Source organism: Capra hircus (assembly GCF_001704415.2).
Source record: "Capra hircus breed San Clemente chromosome X unlocalized genomic scaffold, ASM170441v1, whole genome shotgun sequence".
Taxonomy (NCBI): Eukaryota; Metazoa; Chordata; class Mammalia; order Artiodactyla; family Bovidae; genus Capra; species Capra hircus.
In genome coordinates this window covers 44930393-44955098 of record NW_017189517.1, presented here as the reverse complement: position 1 = coordinate 44955098, position 24706 = coordinate 44930393, and positions in this window count along the sequence as shown.

Here is a 24706-nt window from a genome sequence, read left to right as displayed (position 1 = left end):
GAGTGTTCCCAATTTGCTGGCATATTGAGTGCAGCACTTTCACAGCATCGTCTTTTAGGATTTGAAATAGCTCAACTGCAATTCCATCACCTCCACTAGCTTTGTTCATAATGATGCTTTCTAAGGCCCACTGGACTTCACATTCCAGGATGTCTGGCTCTAGGTGAGTGTGAGTGATCACACCATCATGATTATCTGGGTTGTGAAGATCTTTTTTGTATAGTTCTTCTGTGTATTCTTGCCACCTCTTAATATTTTCTGCGTCTCTTAGGTCCATACCATTTTTGTCCTTTATTGAGCCCATATTTGCATGAAATGTTCCCTTGGTATCTCTAATTTTCTTGAAGAGATCTCTAGTCTTCCCCATTCTATTGTTTTCCTCTCTTTCTTTGCATTGAAGCAGATGTATATCATTATTATTAGTATTTCAAATAATAACTTTCTGAGGGGCTTAGTGCCTTCTACATCAGTGATCTTGCTTATACTTGGCGGCTTTGTATAACCTCACTGGGGTTTGGGGGTATCAGGGGAGTCAACAAACAAGCACATACTCCTTAAGAGTTAACAGAATACTCTGACATTTTCTTAGAGCCTCACAACAGATCTGTGAGGTCTATGCAGGTTATCATGCCCTGTTTGTGAAAGAGCTTCCCTGGTAGCTCAGATGGTAAAGAATCTGCCTGCAATGCAGGTGACCTATGTTTGATTCCTGGGTCGGAAAGATCCCCTGGAGAAGGGAATGGCTACCTACTCCACTATTCTTGCCTGGAGAATTTCATGGAAAGAGGAGCCTGGTGGGGGACAGTCCATGGGCTCACAAATAGTCAGACATGACTGAGTGACTAACACACACACACACACACACACACACACACTTTGAAAGCCAGAGCTCCTAGTGCCAATGGCGCTACATGCCAGATTCCTCAAAGGTAGTGACTTTCAGCACCACTGTTGCTCTACGTTGCACATGCTGTCCTTTAACTGCCAAGGAGGTAGGGGGATAGCCATTCACTGCAGAAAGGGGCCTTCCCCTGCCTTGCTGCTGCTGCTGCTACTGCTGCTAAGTTGCTTCAGTCGTGTCCGACTCTGTGCAACCCCATAGACGGCAGCCCACCAGGCTCCGCAGTCCCTGGGATTCTCCAGGCAAGAACACTGGAGTGGGTTGCCATTTCCTTCTCCAATGCATGAAAGTGAAAAGTGAAGGTGAAGTCGCTCAGTTGTGTCCGACTCTTAGTGACCCCATGGACTGCAGCCTACCAGGCTCCTCCGTCCATGGGATTTTCCAGGCAAGAGTACTGGAGTGGGGTGCCTCGCTAATTTCTTACACTCTGACTGCTTGCTGAGTGTTCAGGACTCAACATGCATCATTTCTGTATGTCTCCTTCCCTCCAACCCCAGGTAGTGTTTTAGCCTCCATAGTTTCCATAGTCTGTCTTTATACCTAAACTCAAAAGCATTTCTTGTTTTGTTTTGTTTTGTTTGCTACGCCTAAGGCGTTGTTGTTATTGTTTAGTCGCTCAGTCGTGTCCGACTCTGCGACCCCATGGACGGCAGCACGCCAGGCCTCCCTGTCCTTTACCATCTCCCGGAGCTTGCTCAGACTCATGTCCATTCAGTCCAGTGATGCCATCCCACCATCTCATGTGCCTAAGGCATATCGGATCTTAGTTCCCCAACTAGGGATCAAACCCATGCCTGCTACATTAGGAGTTTGGCATCTTAACCACTGGACCACCAGGGAAGTCCCTTGACTTTTAAAAAGTATGCTCCGTTTGGGTAAATGTTTTGCCTATCCTGCCATTCCTCCCCTTTCTCCTGCTCCTTGCAAAGACACTGGAACACACATTCACACCCAAGTGAGAATCCAGATCCCTAATTTGGATAACCATCATCTTATCTCTCCCATCAGCCAGACTTTTACTGATCTTTATTTTCAGTCTTTTGTTGCTGTTATTCACCCTCTCAGTCATGTCTGACTCTCTGAGACCCCACGGGTGGCAGCACGCCAGGCCTCCCTGTCCTTCACTGTCTCCCAGACTTTGCTCAAGCTCATGTCCATTGAATCGATGATTGCATCCAACCATCTCATCCTCTGTCACCCCCTTCTCTTGTTCTCAGTTTTTCCCAGCCAATATGCTTATTTTATCTCTGTTATGTATAAGGTGATAGAATATTGATATGACCTTTCAAATTATTTCTCTCCCACCTTAATTCTGAAACATATAGCTCCTTGAGAATTATTGCTCTTTTATGACTTATCAAGGTTTTTATAACTGCTTCCATGTTTGTCCTACTAAACTGTGACCCCTTTGAAGACAGGGATGTAACCTTTGTATCCACAAGTGCCAAGCAGGGAGGTAATAAGTACACATTAAGTATTTGGTGAATGAATGAGGAAATGAACAGTGCCAGAAGAGGACTTATTTAATGCCACTGCATCGTTTTCTTCCTTGTCTTGCTCTGTTTTTAGCAAAAGTGCAAAATTGGAAGTGTTTAAGATTCCTTAACATACAACTCTAGGCATCATCCCTGGAGGAGGAAATGGCAACCCACTCCAGTAATTCTTGCCTGGAGGATCCCCACGAACAGAGAAGCCTTGGCGGGCTGCAGTCCATGGGGTCACAAAGAGTTGGACACGACTGAACGACTAAGCACGGGATAATATCAATGAAAATGACAAGGGTTCCCTTCCCTCTTCCCTCTATTCTGTCTACTATCCCATCGAATCTTTACTGCTTAGAATCTATGTGCCTCTGCTTGATTAATTATACACTGCCCTCTTTCATCTTGAAAGTTTAAACTGACAGTAATTGCCCAGAATTGGATGCATAACCTCTAAGAACATGTCTACTAAGAAAAAGGGCTTGTTTCACATTGCAATCTGTCATAATAATCCTCAAGGTGGTTCATTCTGTAAAGTAGAAGAGGCTGCCATGTCAAAATAAAGGTTCAGATCAGCTCCACCGGTCAGCCTCCCATCCACATCGGAGCTTGAGAATACCTCAGTATTGTTAGTTGTTTACAGTTCTCTTATATCCACTAGACCCACACATCACAAACCATCTGGATTGAAGAACCATGATTTTGTTTTCATTTGTTTTAAATTTTCAGTCTATAGATACTTTTATAAAATATAATAACAATTTCTAGAAAAAAATATAATGAAAAAAAAAAATAAAAGCCCTCATTTTTTTGGTGAACATCAATAGACATAACAGTACTCTGTAAAATTGCTATACGGTTTCTAAAGGCTCATTCTCAACAGCTACATTTACCTCTTTATGGACCATCATCAATCTATGAAGCAAGATGTGAAGGTCTCTGCCTGTGATGCTGTGCTTATCCAGGCCTTAGCCAAGCCTGCTTATGGTCTGAATTGTCTTTGGACCTCCAGGGCCAAGCCCCCATCATACATAATGATTATCATGTCCCCAGAAAGGAAGGCACCCTTATTTGGGACTATGTTATAGTCCTCTAAATAAGTTAGAACTAATGTGAGTAACACATCATTGTAACTAAAGGTACAATCTGGAGAGACAGACTTGGATTCGAATTCTGGTTTAACCACTTATCAGCTATGTGATCTTAAGCAAGTTATTTCCCCTCTCTGTGCTTCAGTCTCTTCATCTATAGAATGGAGATCACAATAATATCTACCATGGGCTTCCCTGGTGGCTCCAATAGTAAAGAATCTGCCTACAATGTGGGAGACCTGGGTTCGATCCTTGGGTTGGAAAGATCCTCTGGAGGAGGGCATGGCAACCCATTCCACTATTCTTGCCTGGAGAATCCCATGGACAGAGGAGCCTGGCGGGCTACAGTTCATGGGGTCGCAAAGAGTCGGATACGACTGAGTGACTAAGCACAGCACAGCATAGTATCTGCTCATAGGAATGCTGTGAGGATTAAATGATGCCACGTATTTAAAATATGAATATTTTGCAAAATGCCTGACACATAGTATAAGCTCAGTAAGGTTGGCTATTGTTGCTATGTGAACAGTAAGTGGTGTTAACATTCCCTCCATTTCATGGGAGAGGGAAATTTCAAGTTTGAAGTCCCACAGGCATCTCAGCTGGTGACTCTGGGATCATAGAAATCCCTTCATTTAATGTCTCTCAGGTTTGATAAGACTGCTCTCTTAGGCAGGCAGACCCTGATGGTGGGAAAGATTGAGGGCTTGAGAAGAAGGGGGCGACAGAAGATGAGATGGTTGGATGGCATCTTCAACTCAATGCACATGAGTTTGAGCAAATTCCAGGAGACAGTGAAGGACAGGGAAGTCTGACATGCTGCAGTCCATGGCGTCGCAAAGAGTCAGACACGAATGAGCGACTGAACAACAATCCTCCTCTTCTCCCTTCATCCACGAAAGGTGATTTCTCATTGCTCCCATCAAAGATTCTGCATCTTAGCAAAGTCAGTCTACTCACTACTTTTTTTCCTTGCTTCCAGCTGGCTGATTCTACTTCTTGCCACTTTCTTAGGACCACCTTCAAGCTGCAATGCCCCCTCCTTTCCTCCGTCATGGGTATTTTTCTTGTTCAAACTCTATCTCCAAATTGGCCTCCATATGCTACTACTGTTCTCAAACTTTAGTGTTCGTGGATGTCCTTTCCTGAGCCCCACAACAAAATTCTAGCTTTGTGGATCTGAAGTCGGGCCCAGGAATTTAATTTTTCATAAAGCCTCCCCTTTCCTCATTCCCCCCAAGATACTCTGTGCCATTAACTGTTTTTTGGATCACAGATTGAGAAATAATGTTTAATATGAAAACACTAGTTAACAGCACTTGAATCAATTCTTTCTCCAGATATCCTTAAATACTAATACTTCTAATAAAGTAACACCTTATTAACTCAGCTCCATTAAATTGGAATTCTTGATCATTGGACAGAAGCTGGGCTGCCAAAAAGAGAGGTGGGAAGCTGAAGATGAATCTTCCTTCAAGATGATGAGTAGAGCTAGCCATGCATATTTTGATGATTCATGCTGAGTAATTCCTTGCTGATTTATTCACTGACTGTAAGTTCCTTGATTAGGCCATTCAGGACCACATCTACCATTTTCTCTCACTTTCATTATTGCCCAGCCTCTTACCTGGTCTCCCCACTTCCACCCTTGATGCTCCATAGTCCATTCTCCACCTAGATACTTTTGTAATCTTTTAAAAAAGTAAAACTCTGGTTGTTCTGCTTGCCTGAATAAAACCTTTCAATGTTCTTCTGTTGCTCTTAGGATAGGGACCAGACTCTTTAGCAGAGTCCACAAGGCACTGCATATTTGGCCCTGCTGCTTCTTCAGGCTCATCTTGGTTCCCTCACCCCTGGCTCTGCGCTTCCTTTCAGTTCATTGACTAGACCCCATCTCCTGCTGCTGCATTACCTGTGCATATGCTCACGCATGGCTCTGAAATGTTCTTTGTGTCATACCCTGCTCACCCCACACACCCATACAAACATATGCCTGCTTAATCTCTACTCATCTTTAGCTTGCTCACTTGTACTCATGCTCAGTCATGTCCAGCTCTTTGCGACCCCATCTACTGTAGCCTATCAGTGTCCTCTGTCCATGGGATGTTCCAGGCAAGAATACTGGAGTGGGTTGCCATTTCCTCCTCCAGGGAATCTTCCTAACCCAGGGACTGAACCAACATCTCCTGCATCAGCAGCTGGATTCTCTACCACTGAGCCACCTGGGAAGCCCTACTTATCTTTTGGATCTGAGATCAAATGTCTCTACCGCAGGGAAACCTCCTGAACTGCTACTGTAGGTCAGTTTCCTTTCCTAGATCCTTTCAGAGACTCATGTTTCTTTTCCTCAGAAAATTTGTCTCATGTTGTAATTATACAATCCGTGTGTGTGTATGTGTGTGTGTGTGTGTGTGTGTGTGTGTGTGAGCTGCTCGGTGGTGTACAACTCTTGAGACCCCATGGACTGTAGCCCACCAGGCTCCTCTGCCCATGGGATGTTCCAGGCAAGAGTACTGGAGTGGGTTGCCATTTCCTTCTCCAGGGATCTTTTCAACCCAGATATAATCATTAATATTTGTATAATTGTTTGATTAAAGCCCAACTCATCTTCTAGACAGTAAGCTCCCTGAGAGGGCCCAAAGCCTTTCACTCTATCCTCAGTATCTAACAGAGTGACAAGCGGATAGAGGAAGCAATAAACATTTAAGTCAGTGGGCAGGATAAATCCTTTCTGTTTCTTTCAAAGCAGACTACAACAATCCAAATTTCTTTACTTTCTTCCCAAATCCAACACTATCCTGACTCTGTGCGTATGAGTGTGTGAGTGACAAGAGTTCAGACTTCCCCTAGAGGGAAGACCCCAATCAAGGAATAGGATTCCAAACTTACCCACTTAATCCTAAAGCTTTAGACCAGTCCCCTCTGCCAAGAGACCAGACAAGCATAGCATTGAATATCCCTGCCTATTGGCTTCTACACTAAACAGCGTGGTCCCAGAAGCCACCTGGGCATTGGAAGGTAATGATGGAATACCTGTTCAAGTTGTTTAGTTGCAGGTCAGCAGGTTACAATCTTGTTAGCTATCACCTTAGCCAGCAAATGACCTCTACACTAAACACTTAACAATGGTACTTCAATAAATGTATCTACCCCACTCTTTCTGGTATTCATGTAGTTACAATTCTTGAAGTGAAATTAAGTGGGAGCAGCAACAGGAAACTGCTGATGATGGTGATGGAGAATGGATGGCTGATGTAGTGTGTTATGTGTCATTTCTTAGCAGCAGATGCCATTCCGAATTTTACATGACAGTGGAGCCAGCAATGGACAGAAGAGCTACCTTAACAATCTGGAAAGGTTCAGCTGAAATCTAGGTCCAAGAGTTGAAATATATTAACTCCTTTTCTGTAAGCTTATGACTCAACCAGTAAAATCAGGGACACAAAAAGATGCAGGACCCTTGCACTAGAGGATAACTGAAGACCTAATTTTTTTTTTTTTTTTAACTCGGATTGAGTCTGTAGGTTGCCTTAGCGTCCAGCATAGGGAAACTCTATGTGACTCCTATGACTCTGACTGGAGGCATGACATGCTAATGCTTCTGTCTGTGAGAACCTTGACTGCAGAATAACTGGACAGTTTGAATGATTTTCTAACTGGTCATAATTCTCCAAATATTCTAATATTACACGCTGTCCCTGTAGTCCATCTGAGAAGAGGCATGCCACAGGAAGATCATAAAAGTAACTGGTCTCACAATGCCTCTATCTGCTCAAATATTCTGTTATTTGGATTTATTTTTTGCAATTGGACTATTTTAACTGTCTTTTCAACTGATCCAATAAGGGATATTCTTCAACATCTGAAATGCTGTTGGCAGGTGCTGTGGATCCCAAGTAATTTGGGTAACTTTCTGCAAAGTTTGCAAAGCCATTTTTAATATAATGATTTTTCAAGTGAGTGTTCTCTGTGTGTGTGTTATGACTTTTTCTTTTCAGTTTCAACAAGCAAATGGGCAAATGAAATAAAAACCAACCAAAGAAGAGTTAATTAGAAAATTTTAAAAGGAAATAGTGTATCAAAGTGCTTTGGTTTTCAGGGAATATTCAGCTTCTATTTGATCAATCCTCTAAACATATTTCCATTAGTCTCTATGATTAGGATGCCTATTGGAAAATTTCCTTCCTCTGTGATACTCAAAGTTTTTGTTCAATATATAATTTTAAGTATCTCAATAAAACCATGTGCTGTACAAAATAATCTCCCTATTTACTAAAAATTCACTTGTAAAATGTTTGGAAAGTGGCCACTAGATATAACTATTCCCCACCTACTCTTTTTTTTCCCTACTCTCTTTTCTCTTTTTTGCACCAAAAGCATGCATGAAAAATTTCCAAAAATGAGGTAATAACTGATATCAGATGATGAGTACAACATGACCTAGCTACTTTACTATAGGTTACTGGGCTGTGGAGCAGTGCTAGACCCAAAGGCAGTATTTATGCCATGACCAGTGACCTCTGAGGTGGATGGCTTAAGAGTACTAACCAGATCCTTACTTATGGGGAATCTCAGTTTCAGCCTCAGACACTGTCCATTGGCCAGTAGTGGGATAAGTAGAAGCAGAGACAGAATAGCTGAGCTAACCTCACAACAGAGCAATAGGAGATGGGGTAATAGAATACTTCTTGTGAGAGGAGGGCTTACTGTTATATGAGGAATGATGGTCAAGCTCTTTAGAAGGTGTGTGTGGCTCATTTATTTACAATAAACATTCATTAACTGAAATACGCTGAGGATGTCCCTTTTCTTTGTAACTTGACTGTGTCTAATACATGGATCACCTTTAAAATTTTTTTGAAGCCTGATTATCAATATGGATCAAATAGAAGCTGAAATAAGATAAGAACACAGGTCTCCTCATTCCCTGTGTAGTGGTATTTGCAAGATCAACTTTACTTCCTTATCAGAAGAGCTTCAGTCCTCAATTAATTGAAAAGTCATAGCTGAGATGTACTTCTTCAGACTTGCTGCTATCAACTGCATAAACTCTATGATGTTGGCTTATGTGTGGAAAAGGTTGGTAATTATTCCGTGAGATGAGGGGCAAATTTCCAGGTAGATATGTATAAAGTATTTGATTGACTAAATGACACTCCTAGGAATTAGTTGAAGAATAGCTCCATGTAGTCATTTAAATAGCTCCATGTAGTCACTCTGGTGAGGGAAACCCACACCCTAGAAAACACTTAACTCATAATCCTTCAAACAGGAAACACTTATGCTCAAATGTTTCAAAAGACGATCTTAACCATCAATTGTATGTTCATATCTAATTAAATGTACCGTTTCTAGATTAATCTGCCCCTTTGGTAGATATGTCCAAAGTTTGGGGAGAGTGCCAACATTTTCCTTTCTTCTTTGGACAGAATCCAATACTCAACCTTGTAATAGTTATTATTCCAAGACAAGGAAAGCTGTACCTAGGTTAATCAAAGAAATCTAAGGACTGATGCTGATTTTTCAAACTCTCAACCGTCTATCCCAGCAAAAGTGTTGTATGCTATGAAGTGTCCAGACTGGTGAAACCTGTCGTAAGGCTTTGCAAATACTGGTATGTTCAACTAAAGATTCAAAAGCTTAATGACTCAATTTCTATGAACCTTTGTAACCACACTTATGAAATAAAAATGATAAAACCTGCCATGTCAATATAATCCCCTGAATCCTAGAATCTAAATTTTGAAATGCCTTCCCAAATTATCTCATCCAGCCTCCCTCTTTAGCTCATAAGTGAGGTCTGAGGTTCAAATAGCCAATGTAGATATATTCAGAAAGATGCTCCAAACTATTAGCATCATTGTCCTTTGTTTCTTATTTTGATGATTCCATTACTGACTATTCCAAAAGACCTCTTGACTGTTTACTTATTAGTTATCTTCATTGGAAAGACTCCTTATTTTCACCACCCCCCCCCAAAAAAAAAGAAAACCCTCTCTGTCCTGGGCTTTAGCCCTATGCAGAATAATAACCAGTATTTTTTTTTTTAATGTGTCTGCCTCTAACTTAGATGATTCCATCTAAATTTATCCCCAGAAAAACTTACATATATTTCTAACCAAGAAGGCAAGTCTTGATTTGCCCTATTTCAGGTCATCTTTCTTGTACAAAAACATTATATATTAGCCGCAAGAGCTTTGAGAAATAATCTGGTCTAAAGACTCCCAAATACCAGTCTGCAAGCCAACTGCATCTGAACTACCTGGGATGCCTTTGACAAATATAGACTATTTTTGCTTTTAGTTTTATTAGACTTTTTATTATGAAGACTTCAAGCACATAAAATAAGAGAGAATACAAAAAAAGAAAAATCTTCCCAGATGATCATCATCAAGCTTCCACAGTTAACCACTCATAGTTAATCTTGTTTCATTTATATCTCTTCCAACCAATGCCTGGCTTATTTTGAAGCATACTTCATCTGTAAATATTTCAAAATGGAAAAATATTTTTTTCAAATACTAATTACTGGGATTCTGATTCAGTGGGTTTGAAACTGGGCCTAGGAATATGTATTTTTAATAGGTGAAACTGATCCACAAATATGGTAGCAGCCTGCTTTGATTCTTATTGTAACAGAGAAAGATGTAGAATCTACACTGGGGATGTCATTAGCAGAAGAGTACTCCATTTCTCTGTCCCAGTGACATAGCAGTGTCTTAAAAAGTCTTTTTTTTTTTTTTTTAATAAAGATATACTCTGAAGCCTTTTCTGAAAAGATAATACTTGCATGGTAAGTGCTTTGAAAATAATGGTCCAGATACTAGGAGGTAAGTAAACAATTTTCTGAGATGTCAGCTAAGCTTTCCCAGTCTACACTAAAGTCATGCCTTTGAGCTCAACCTTCATTGACTAGACTATACATTTGGAAGTTAATCACAGACAGCCTTGTGACAGCTCATGTATTATGGAATTGATTTCACTCTTAAATTGCCTTAACTCTAAAACTAAATTGTAAGCTTATGAAGGGTAGAACCTTGCCTGATCCAGCTTTGTATCATTATTCTCCCCACCCCCTGACAGAACCCTGCTTGGTATCCTGTCACATGTAATAATTACCTCTTACCTTATTCACACTACTAAGGAATTCATTCACCACCTTTTTATACTAATGTGCTAAATGTAGTGAAAGAGTAGCTGTGCCTCACAATGTGCCTAAATACCAGGACACCCATGCACTGATTCAAAATGTCCTATTGAAATGTCCTGGGCTAGAAATATTTCTTCAGTGGCTTTCCATATTGACAGAAATTATGACTCCTATTTACCTCTTTGAGTGGCTAGATTAAAACCCTAAAGCTCAAATGGGAATGTAATCCAGGAACTCCTTAGTATTAGTGAGTTGATAGGGATGATGGCATTCATGACACAGATCCTTTCAGCGTCATAAAGGGAACATGGGCATTGCTTCAGCTGAACAGCCCAGTTGGGATTCTCTAGTGGAGGTCATGGGGCTGTTGAGGACTGTCAATGGGTTGAAAGGGGACACAGTACAAAACAGTGGCTAAGAATGCAGGTTTTGTTGTAAGATGGATCTATCACAGTCCTGGCTCTACCATTTACTGGTTGTGTAACACTGGAACAGACACTTAACTTCCCTGAGCCTCATTTCCTTTATTTGTAAAACAGGAGGTTTATAATAGAATCTACTTCATCTGTTCATTCAACTGATATGCAGGCCTTCTATATGCTAGGTTCTGTGCTCGTCCTGGGGATACAACCAAGTAGGATCCTGTGGGACCTTCCCAGGACAGACCCCCTCCCCTATGTCCTCTGCTTTAGCTCCTCTCTGAAGTACTTGGGGCTTCCCAGGTGGCTCACTGGGTAAAGGATCCGCCTATAATGCAGGAGATGTAAGAGATAAGGGTTCAGTCCCTGGGTTGGGAAGATCCCCTGGAGAAGGAAATGGCAATCCACTCCAGTATTCTTGCCTGAAAAATCCCATGGACAGAGGAGTCTGGCAGCCTACTGTCTATAGGGTCACACAGAGTCAGATACAACTGAAGTGACTGAGCACACACACATACTGAAACACCTAGAAGATAGTATTTCATGCACATTTCCTGAGTTTTTCAGACGCTAAAAGCCACCACCAAATGGAAGCAATTAACTACTGTAACTGATGATCATGAGTATCGTGGATTGATCATGTTAACCAACCACCCTATTACCTCAAAATCAACCAGAGAATTTTGTATGAGCTGATCACATAACCTGGGATGCCCCTCCCTCACCTGGCCTTTAAAAATGCTTTGCTGAAACACTTCTAGGAGTTTGGGTGGTTTTCAGCACAAGCTACCTGTTCTCCTTGCATGGCCCTGCAGTAAACTGTTATCTTCTCCAAACACCAGTGTTTCACTTTGTTTGGCCTCACTGTGCATCGGGCATGTGAACTTGCATTTGGTAACAGGGATATCACAGTTAATGAGCCAGATAGGATCTCTGCTCCTCCAAACTTAAATTCCACATGTTAAGATTGTGCTGAGGCTTAAACAGGATAATGCACATGGAGAATTGAGAATGTTGGTAGCACCTAGAAAACATCATAGACATTAATTATCTTTATGTCTATTATTATCTAGGAAGGAGGGTGGATGGCACCACAAAAAGATATTTCACATTTTGCCTAAGACTCATGCTATATACACAGTGGTAAAGAAAAATTGTGGCTTGGGTCTCCCAAGTCTATAGAAAGGCTAGAAACAACCCACAAAAAGGCTATTTGAAGAATGGAGAAAAATTTTCCCCAGTCAAGAAGATATTCTTATTTCTGCTTAACACCACAGCAGACCAAAAGGAGCCCTTTTACAGCAGCAAACTGTAAGTGTTCATGAAAACCAGAACATCTACATCACATGTGAAAGTGAAGTCGCTCAGTCGTGTCCGACTCTTTGTGACCCCATAGACTGGGGCCTACCAGGCTCCTCTGTCCATGGGATTTTCCAGGCAATAGTACTGGAGTGGATTGCCATTTCCTTCTCCAGGGGATCTTCCCAACCCAGGGCTCGAAGCCAGGTCTCCTGCATTGTAGACAGACACTCTACTGTCTGAGCCACCAGGGAAGTGTTACATCACATGGATTTGTATAATAGCTAGAGAAACAGATGTGTAATGGGTGAGCCTACTGGATTTGAGGCAACAAACTCATGTTCTTCAAGGACTAACATTTGTGCACAACTGTGGGCAGAGACGGTAAGAATTTTCTTCTACAAGTATCAACAGGCCTGGTACTGAGAACTGCTCCTCTGGTAGGAACTAGAATAGAATTCAATACACAGAAAATAAAGAACAGCTACACGATGATTAAGGAATAAATGATAATGGAAGAGAAGCGTATAGGGCTTACCTCTGAAAAGAATAATTGAAAATCCAATGTAGGATATCCAGGAACGAATAATGACCCTGGGCTTGGTTCAGCAGGAATTGATAGCACAGTGGTCTGATGTGAAGGGTGGTATTGGGAAGCAGCACCCAGATATCCAAGAGTTGAGGCTGGTACAAGAGATACATGGTTCCAAGGTAACAACGCTAACTTTAGCCCTCACCAAAGAGCATGGCTAAAACTTTCTCCTATTGTTTAATGTTTTATATTTCCTGCCCTGGTCAGAGCTAGCTTAATAACTTGGCAGGCTAAACACGCAGATCCCTTGCATTAGTGACTCCAGCTTCGGAAGTCTTTGTGTTATTTGTACCATGATAGATGAGGGGAGAGAGGGAGAGTGCTCACAAGCTCCAAGGTCAAGCATGGAAAATCAAAGTGTAGTCACTCAGTTGTGTCCCACTCTGCAACCCCATGGACTGACTGCAGCTGGCCAGGCTCCTCTGTCCATGGAATTCTCCAGGCAAGAATAATAGAGTGGGTTGTCATTCCCTTCTCCAGGGGATCTTCCTGACCCAGGGATCAAACGTGGGTCTCCTGCATTGCAGGCACATTCTTTACCATTTGAGGCGCTAGGGAAGACCATATATGTGCTTGCTGTGCCCCACAAAACAGTGTTCTCACTCAAAGATCGAGATGTAGATCCACAGACTCATACTCAGACCCACATTTAAGAGTCGACGTGCAATCATTTTTCAAGCGACTGCTTATTCCTACCTTCCTTAATTTATTTAGAAAGCTAATACTTATGCATATATTTATGGCTTAAAATAAAAGGCCATTTAATAAATCTAAAGATGAGTTTTGAGCAGTTCTTTTGCCTATGTCCTCTTTCTCTTCCCGAAACTGACTAATGCTGGATTCCAAAGGTCACTTGTCTTTAGCGATTACTCTGAAGTGATACATCCTACCTGCAGCCTTTTAAGCATTCTAGCCTAAAGAGGATTCATCCTCTTTTCTTGGAAATAAACATGAACTCTCAATCGAATACTACTAATAAATGTTTCTAATTGATGTTTGAGGAGAGGGAATTTTATCACTTAGGCATATTGCTTTTTATCTTGGTCAGTGTCCTTGCTGTTTATAAAAACAAAATTATTTGTGCATTCATAAAGCATAGGATGAGAGTTAAAGGACAATACTTCACTTTTCCTTTTGTCAAACCAGATAAAGGCACTATTAGCACTGATGGGTTTTTTCTTTTCTCATGATTTAAGGCTCATATATTATAAATAGCCAAACCAAACAGATTCAGACATAAGTTTCACTTTAATGGGATGAAAATAACTACTCCAGTCAAATGCCTGAGGCTAAATCATATGTTGAGAAATCTGAATTTTGTTTCTTCCATTGCCTAGTTCAATGCCCTAGCATTTTTTAACTTTAAAATGGGGATTATAGCACCTACCTCACAGAGGGACTGTTAAGATTAAGTCAATAAGGTAACCTTTGCAGCTGTTAGGGGAAGGAATAATTAATATCTGATTTCAAAGCCAATTGAGAAATAAGACATGGGCTTAGGGCAAATGAAGATAAAAAATATCAGCTTTATTACTGATAATGCTGAACTCAAGGATATAACTTTGGCATGCAGCCAAATGGTCTTAGTAGTTTTCTTCTCTCCACCTCTGATCTTTCAGATGGTTCACCTGAAGAAGTGTGGGTCTGCAGAGCAGACAAACTTACCCAGCATGTTCTCTTAATTCTCCCCAATTGCAAAACAGGGGCCAATGGATATATTTAGATAATTCACTTTTCCTCCCATGGGTGGGACTGTCAGATTTAGCATGTGAAAACACAGAACACAGAGTTAAATTTCAATTTCAGATACACAATGAATAACTATGAGTATAAGTATGTCCCGTGCACTGTTTAGGGTATAGTTTACTCTTCCAACATTATCTGAGATTCAAATTTGTTTTTCTGAAATTCAAATGTAATGGGGCATCCTATATTTTATCTGGCAACCCTTGAAAGTAAGCAAGTGTGAGAAGAAAATTTAGGAGTGTTGCTCTAGCAGAAGGCCATTAGGGCATAAAAATGGAGGGTTCTCCTGGCAGTCATAGAGTGCGGACCATAGAGTGTGCTAAGCACACGTTATTGCTTTCCCTCATGCCTTGAAGACCCTCATGGTAAACTAATTCACACCAAAGCTTTGGTTTCTTACTGTGTTGCTCTTCAAGAAGTAGTTTTACTTTAAATGAGGGCCAGGAGGGGGTTAGTGTTTAACCTACAGAAATTCTCTCATGATTGATTTTCATTGTTGACTGTGCATCAAAATGCCCCAGGGAGATTGTTAAAGATACAAATACCCAGTTATCCCCCACCCCAAGTTTGATTCTGGGGTAGGATCTTGGCATTTGTATTTTTAACAAACTTCCCCAGGGAATTCTGATGCACAGCAAAGTTTAAGGCACATTATTCTAACCCATAAGTACAGTGTCAGGGAGCAGGAAATGGGTGTTCTCAGGGAAAGGTGTATGCCTCTATGTAATAAGTGGCCTGAGAAATTATTATGCCATTGCATGGACCATTGGTTTAGAACCACTGTTTGAGCTCATGGATAGAGAAAAGCACACCTTCCTTCTCATTTTGGTAGCAATAGATCTAGGAAGCAACAGTGAAATGATGAGTATTGAACAACTGGAATAGGAGTCATTTTCCTCCTAGAACTCTTTAACCACATTAGATATAGTGTGCCGCTGGCTCTGAGGGCAAACTTGATCAAACATATTGTCCTTTCCCACTGCAGATTATAGTCCAATGTGAAAGGGCTACAAGAGAGACAACTAAAGGGAATAGGAGGTCAGAAACGAGTAAGGAGGATGGGTCATGAAAAGGTTTACAGAGAAGGCGAGACACCCTTCAGTCTTCACTGGGAGAGTAGCAATGCATACAGGCTAGAAAACGAGAGAGTGACAGAGGCAGAGGAAGCCTAAGGCGAACAGTTCCAGAGTCCAGGGGGAAGTTTCAGAATAAGACAGAAATAGACACCTGTAAGGAGGAGAAAGGAAAACAGGCACACACACACCCATTTACACTAACAAAGAGACACCTGGATTCCCAGTGCTGTTTTAACATGGCATCGTAGGGAAAGAAAATGCACTCTTTCTATATACACACACATACACGCACATACACGCACATACATACACATATACACACACACATTATTTTCTCAGAAGCTTAACTCACGGCTGTGGGGAATCTGAAAGTATAGGAAACAGACGTCACTGCATTTGCTCATTCTAGATGACATCTGTTATTAAAAATGGCTATTTTCAGGGAAGATATTGATTATAATTCTAAAATAGGCAGATACATCATCAGTATATTTAATAATTAAGGCTAGAATCATAATAATGCATGCATGCTCAGTCGTGTTCAACTCTTTTTGGCCCCAAGGACATAGCCCACCAGGCTTCACTGTCTACGGGATTTCCCAGGCAAGAATACTGGAGTGGATTGCTGTTTCCTTCCCCAGGGGATCTTTCAGGCCCAGGGATTGAACTCACGTCTCTTGGTTTTGCAGGCGGATTTTTTTTGCCACTGTGCCACCCAATACATTATTGAAAAGTAAGTCAGCCTTTTTTCCTGAACTGGATCTAAAAGTAGAATCTCAAATGTTTGCTACCACAATTTTCCAGGACTATGATGTGGCCCCCTCCCAAATGTTTGTTTTTATTTGAATTCATTGTCTTATTTTAATGAAGCTTTTGGAAAGCCCTCTGCAGCTGATGAGCCCAACCATTAGGTGTAAGTGACTTGGCTTGTGCTCTGGGCAATGCTGTTGAGCACACCAGCTTCCTGGAAGAAAAGCAGTTAAGAGAGATAAATTTTGCTTCATGGTGCTTAATATCACCTCAAGGTCTTTTGCCTTCTATTTCCCTTTCCTCTTCCTTTTGAATCATACATTCAAATAACCACATGTGTGAGCATTAAAGGGAACACATCTCAGCATGTCTTTGTGAAGGCACAGAAGACAATATGGCATTACACATGTTCAATATGCTGTTGTGAATTCTCTAGAACTTTGTTGCTCCAAAATCAAATATCTTCAGATAAAGGGAAAGTATGTTGCTCAGTCAGAAATGTGCAGGTGCCAGGTCTGACTTCTCTTCTGTATCTTTACCATTTTCTGTATCTATTTTGCAACCAGGAGGTTTTTTTTTTTTTTCTCATATTTTCTTTTCCATTTGGAGCTTAGAAAATAAACAGCAGTTGAGGAATCACTGTATCTGGGGAAAGGGACTGGGTGATTTCTCTTTGAAAAGCTTGTATTAGCTGTAGACAGAAACCTAGGATGGGAAAGGAGTGATGATAGTTGGTTGGCAGATACACGAGAGCTGAATGAGAAAAAGAGAATAGGTAAGCAAGGGGGCTTGCCCATCTTCCTCAGAAGAAGTAGTCACTTTATTTCTGTATGGCAAATGGAATTAAGAATCCTAACTGCAGAGAATCTCCTACTGTGTCCCTGTCACACACACACAATTTTTATTCCAAGGAAATGCAAATAGTCCCCCAAATTAGCAGTCCTTTCCCAAAGGCTCCTGGGGCCTTACTGCAGTGACATTGTCATCTGCAATGCTTGTTTGGACGATGGTTGAGCTCACCAGTGATTTCCCTGACACTGTTATGGCTGGTGTCTTTCCTTGGACACTCATCAAGGCCCTTAATCTCTGACTCAGAGTCTATTTCTACACCCTGCACCCTTGTTCTGCTGTCCCTGATTCTGGAGTCTTTCTTCCAAGTGGACACAGCATTTTTAAATGTCCTGAGTGATCATTACAATGACTTTGTATCTTCAATCTGAAGTAGACTTACCCCTTCAGGTTTATAATTCTTGAAGTATTAGAGTAATTTCCTCCGGAAAGTATCACAAAGTATTTGAGTAACGCTTGGCATTTCTCATTGACTCTTAACTATTCTCCCAAGGTAAGGCGCAGGTAAGGAGTTGTCCCCTACCTCCCTTCCCATAATTCCCTCACATAGTATCAGTGATTCACCAAATATCTGTTGCACACTTATGCTAAGTACTGGATAAAGTGATGAATGAGGCATACAACGTTCTTACCCTCACAGAGGTTACAATTTAGCAGGAGACCAAGTAAGTAATTACATACAGGTGTAATAAGTGTTATAAAGGGGAAAGCAGATTTTGCACTAGAACTTAACAAGCCCTTTGGAGAAATGGCACTTCAGATGAATCAGGAAGGCATTTGCTAGGAGGAAAGGAAGTGGGGTAGGGTGGAGACTATTCTCAGAAAATGGCAGGTATGAGAGTCTAGGGGAAAAAAAAGAACCTGGCAATTTTGAAGAAAACTGAAAAAAAAAAAAACAAAAACTTAAGCATAGCCAGAATGTAGAATACAAAGAGAAGTGAGCTAAGAGGACTGGGTAGGTAGGAAAAGTCTATATGATGGGGAACCTTGTAAAGCATTCTAAAAACTTTAGACTTTATCATGCACTAACATGGGAAGCTGAGGCTTGATCATGCCTTTGCGTATGCCAAGCCTGTGAGGAACTCCGCCCATGGCAGGAAGCCATGTATGGGACAGAGACAAGGATTACACTTGAGAAAGACCACCTGACTGTAGTGTGGCAGAGCTAATTGAAAGGGGGCAGAAAGGGGTGAGGGAAAAGAGTTAAGAGGCTATTGTTGTAGTGGACACACTACAGGTGTTGGTGACCTGAGCTGAAGTCCTAGCTTGGGGCTAGCACCGAGTCAGCAGATTTGAGACATAGAATATATTCACATTAGATATGCGAAAACAAGGACAGGAAAGAATCAAGGATGGCACCCAGTTTCTGGATTGGGTAGCTTACTGGAGTCAGTGGAAGTATTGTTTATCATGGTAGAAAATATAAGACAAAGTAGTTGGTTTGGGGAGGGAGGTGATTTTAGTGTTAGAGTTAGGAGCTTGAGGTATCTTTAAGACATCCAAGTGGACTGCCAATTAGATAATCAGATACAGGGAATTAAATCACAAAAGGGAAGTCAGGAGCAAAGTTATATTTATGAGGGCCTTTGAGTGTAGAAGCCAGGCCAGAAGAAACATGTAGACTAAAAAAGCATAAGACCTAGAAGATAGCTTTTAGGAACACCTGTCGTAAAGACTTGGCAGAAGAAGAGAAGGTTACACAAAGTCTGAGAAGGAGTGGTCGGAAAAGTAGAAATAAAACAAGTAGAGGTCAGGGTAACAAAAACCAATAGAAGAGGGAAATTGAAGGAGGAAGGTCAAATGTCAAATGCAGATGGGAGGTCAAACAAGATATCAGTAGAACAAGACCAAAAAGAGCACTTGGGATTTTGTTACATACTGGCAGTAGGTTACCATGCTTAGGACATCCTCAAGGGAGTCATGGTAATTAGGTGGCAGTAAGATCAGTCCTGGGTGTTCATTGGAAGGACTGATGCTGAAGCTGAAACTCCAATACTTTGGCCACCTCATGCGAAGAGTTGACTCATTGCAAAAGGCCCTGATGCTGGAAGGGATCAGGAGCAGGAGGAGAAAGGGACAATAGAGGATGAGATGGCTGGATGGCATCACTGACGCGATGGACATGAGTTTCAGTGAACTCCGGGAGTTGGTGATGGACAGGGAGGCCTGGTGTTCTGTGATTCATGGGGTCGCAAAGAGTCAGACACGACTGAGTGACTGAACTGAACTGAACTGAACTGAATGGGGGTGAGGGGCTTCCCTGGTGGCTCAGATGGTAAAGAATCTGCCTGCAATTCAGGAGAACAGGGTTCAATCCCTGAGTCAGGAAGATACCCTGGAGAAGGGAATGTCAACCTACTCCAGTATTCTTTTTTTTTTTGAATCATACTTTTATTGTAAGGATGGTTTTTAATACTTAACTCACATGTGTTTTTTTAAATATAAATTTATTTATTTTAACTGGAGGTTAATTACTTTACAGTATTGTATTGGTTTTGCCATACATCAACATGAATCCGCCACAGGTATACACGTGTTCCCCATCCTGATCCCCCCTTCCCTCCTCGCTCCCCATACCATCCCTCTGGGTCGTCTCAGTGCACCAGCCCCAAGCATCCAGTATCATGCATTGAACCTGGACTGGCATACACACCGAGGAAACCAGAATGGAAAGAGACACGTGCACCCCAATGTTCATCGCAGCACTGTTTATAATAGCCAGGGCATGGAAGCAACCTAGATGTCCATCAGCAGACGAATGGATAAGAAAGCTGTGGTACATATACACAATGGAGTATTACTCAGCCGTTAAAAAGAATACATTTGAATCAGTTCTAATGAGGTGGATGAAACTGGAGCCGATTATACAGAGTGAAGTAAGCCAGAAAGTAAAACACCAATACAGTATACTAACACATATATATGAAATTTAGAAAGATGGTAATGATAACCCTATATGCAAGACAGCAAAAGAGACACAGATATATACTCCAGTATTCTTGCATGGAGAATTCCATAGACAGAGGGGCCCGGTGGGTTACAGTCTTTAGGGTCACAAAGAGTCAGACATGAATGAGCAACTAACACTTTCACTTCCACTTCTTATTGGGGTGATGTTATAGGGGCTGGAAGGAAAACTAGAAGGCAGTGGGTTGAGAAGTAACTGGGAGGCAGGCCAATGGAGACAGTGAATCTCGAGAAGATCACTCTTTTGAGGAACTTGGCTGAGAAGGGAGAACAGTGAAGTGGTATCAAGAGTGAGCAGACTCCAGAGAAAGGTTCTGCTGTTGCTGCTGAGTACCTCTGGAGTTGAAGTAAATATTTGAATTTTTACTCACTGACTAGGGCATGGAATTTAGATTGGCTACACAGTCTTTCTCTTGGGGAAATGAATCCTAGGGCAACACAGGAAGAAGAGACTACAGCACATTTTCAAATTCAAGAGTCTTTGTCCTTAATTTTCCAGAAGCCACGCACTCCTGAAATGCCTTTGTCATCTCTCCCATGGGACCAAGGGATGCAAGTTTGGTGATATTCCTTCTCAGAATTCCACAGTGAGTAAATAAATGAGTCTTCAACAAGACTTTTGCTGCACTACTCCTTAAGACCTATTCCTAGGAATCTCCTTTTTCCTCTTGAGAGGATAAACCATTGAAAAGCAGTATTCCTATCGTTAGTATTGAAGTTTTTTTGGAAAATGAAAGCGCATGTTTCCTTTCATTCCTGTCTTTCTCTAGGCTTCACTCCTCCAACAGCAGGAATTCATAGTCAACCTACATTCAAGGACAGACTTGATGGTTAGAAAATAAAGTATTTCCATTCCAGAGTGCCACAGAGGTAAACTTTCCCTGTCAAAACCCCAATCAGAAAACTATTTTTGAGTTAGGAGAAGGCAAACATGTTTCACATCAGCATAGTGTCTCTTTTCAAATCTCTCTGTCAATTTTAAGACATTTTTCTTCATCTATTTCCTAACTAGACATAACAATTAGCCCTCAATGAAGATTTGAAATGTGCCAAAGTCCAGGCTTTCAGCAGTTTAGGGTTTAATTCTGATAATCAACTGAAAAAAAAATCTACTTGTTTAGTGTTAACCTTTTCCATACATTTGAATTATTGACTATTTTGTCTTAGGAACTTTAATATTAAAAAAAAGAAACAAAAATTGTTCCCCATTTCACTCCAGGCAGGGACAGTTTACCCCTAAAAAACTTCTCCTCTGGCCTCCTCCTCCCTATTCATTAGGAAGTGGGATAATATATTTCTTCTCTGGCGTTTTTAAAGACTCTAAGCCCCTCTAGGTAGAGAGGAGGGGAGATGAGGAAGGGACAGATTGATGGCACTCCAAGACAGCAATCTCTGTTCAGTAGTCTCAAAATGAATTTTCTGTCATCTTCCATGTGTTTCCTACCCATGAAATTGACCATGCATGCTTCAACTCCCCTCTCCCCAAACTCCCAGGGCTGAACTGGAGCATAACTATCGGAAGTAAGTGGCCTCTACCAGACTACTGAATAGGCAGGCTGTTGGAAAGAGTCATGATTAGCTGGGAAGGCCTCCTGCCTGCCTCCCTTTCAGACCTGGACATCGACTTGCTGCTTTCCACGTAGCCCAAAGGCCCAGCAGGCCTGTGCCTAGGCACTAGCCCTCTTCTTTGGAACAGTCTTTGCCTCTCCAACAACAACAACAACAACAACAACAACAACAAAGCAGGAAAAAAAAATACTTCTGAGATACTTTCCCATCGTGTGATCCACCGTACAATTCATCACAGATGCTGACATCCACGCAGACCAGTGCGAATTGGGCACGATGCAGCGTGCAATGTGGAAGTGTGGCGAAGAGACCCCATCTGCAGCTCACAGGGCATGGCTGATGTTGGCTCTGGTAACAAAAAGCACTTTCCTGGATGGATAGGAAATTGCCGCCACAGGAAATGATAATATTTGTGAGCTTTACTAACAAACTTGAATTCCAACATAAGGCAGTTCATTGTTATGCTGCAGACTGTGAAATCTTAATGCTTTTGCTATTCAAACTCATCTTATTTCACAACATGATTTACTGCAGCTCTAAGGAGCTAACAGAAGGGAGAAAAAATAAGAGAGGTGGGAAGATAAACATATTTGGGAGTGGAAACACTGATGAGGCCAGATTTGTGAGCAAATTTCATCACTACTGATAATGTAATATTTTGCTTCGATTAAAGCTCTGTCTTGTGGAATATGTGCAGGGTCCTAAATCCTGCTTCTTTAGCCCAGTTGCTAATATTTTGGTGGATTCCACTCTCCAAACTAGCATTGTGTTGTGTGTAAACCTGGGGAAAAAAAAGAAGAGGAAACCACCTATCCTTTTGTCCAAAGACAGGCTGGAAATGTCTGCCTTGCCAGCTTTAGTTTCTCTTGTTCAGAAATTTCCAAACAGATGGTGAAAGAACTGGTGTCTGACCCAGACAGTTGGGCAACCAACAGTAGAAACTGTCATAGAATTCTGTAAATAATACCTATGCTAATACTTGACAAAGGGTAAGTTTTGTTAAGTATCTGGTGCTTTCTTCAGTGAAGAATAAGTTAAAAGAGCTAATTAGGCAAATGCTTCTAGAAAACACTGACTTACTTCAGGAGGACTCTGTTTTAAATACAGACCAAAGTACATGTAGACAATCCTATGCTAGGAGGCTGGCAAGCCTGTCGCTAGCTTCTCCTTAGGATAAAAAGTGGCCTTGAAATGTTACTCTCTGGGTATTACACTGAGATCATTTCTACCTCTAAAGTCCTGGGATTCTGTGATGACTCTGAATCCAAAAAAAAAAAAAAAAGCCTAAAGAGTCAAAATACAGATTTCTCAAATTGAATAATGTGCTGAGAATTCATGCCTTCCTTTAACAGAAGTTGTCAGAAGTTTATATTTAGCCTGCAGTCAAGTTTAGTGAGTGGATCCCTCCACCAAAATCCACATGCTTATTTTTCTTGTGCATATACAGTGGAGCTCAGGGAAGAAACTTCTGGTAGGTTAGGTAGCATTTCTACAAACTTTCCTGATATGGTCATGAGAAGAATCATGGTTAACTTCAAAAACAATGAGAAAAAATTTTGAGACAACTGTTTTTCAGATTCAGAGAAAATAAAAGGGAAGGTTGCAGGGTGTTGCCTTTCTAGAACTTTTTTTAAGCCTGACTCAGTTTGCAAAGTAACGTCCATCTGTATACTCAGATGGTGAGGTCTTCCCAGGTGGCACAGTGGTAAAGATCCCACCTGCCAATGCAGGAGGGAGACGTGGGTTCGATTCCTGGGTCAGGAAGATCCCCTGGAGGAGAGCATGGTAACCCACTCCAATATTCTTCCTTGGAGACTCCCATGGACAGAGGAACCTGGAGGGCTACAGTCCATAGTGTCACAAAGAGTCAGACATGACTGAAGTGACTTAGCACACACACACACATACTCAGATGGCATGAAGAGGATAATCAGAGACCTGTGTTTCTGGAGAGGCGCAGCTAGATATAGTCTCACCTTTCCCACCTGCTGCCCCGTAAACAGAAGCACCTTGGAATGTACCAGCCTCTGTACCTGGACTGTCCTGAAAGATTAACTCAAAATTGCCCTTCCCACTTTTGTGTCTCGAGATATGACAAAGAAAACTCACCTATGCCTCATCTGTCACCTCAGACAGTTGACAGACACTTGCCAGTGTCTATCATTTCAGTATCTCTCCACTTGGGCAAACTGGATGAAGGAGGGATTTTAGAAGGTGGCAAAGGAGAGGACTCTGGTCCTTGCACGGCTCCATTCTATGGCTGAATGGTCCATCTGAGTGCACCATCTCCATTTTTGTATGTGTTGTAACTTTTACCCCTTACGTTAAGATATGATTATTCAGGAAGTGCCATACTATAATCTGATTTCCATACATAATCAGAAATGGTTAAATCCTCTTTGTTGACTGGTAAATGTTCATCATATGCTTTACTGGGTTTATAATATTGTGTAACACAGTTTAAGATGAAACGTAGTATATGCACCACGGGAAAGGAAATGCAAAAAAAACCCACAAATTTTATTGTAAGTATTTGGTGTCAATTCGTTATGTACGAGTTATTTTTAAAATACCGTTTTGTATTTAAAAGTAAGTTTATGAGAAATCTTAGAACAATTAATAGTGTACTGCTTTCCAATGGGAGTTTCATATTGGGCAGCCTTTATACTGTGTTACCTTACAGCTTCCTTCCTTTTGAATAAGATCAAAGCTAGTGTGTTATTTGTCCCTGGTGAATGTAGCAGAAATAGAACCTGTGATACAAATGCTAATAACCCAACAGGAATCCCATGTGTTACAAAATCCTTTTGTTTCCT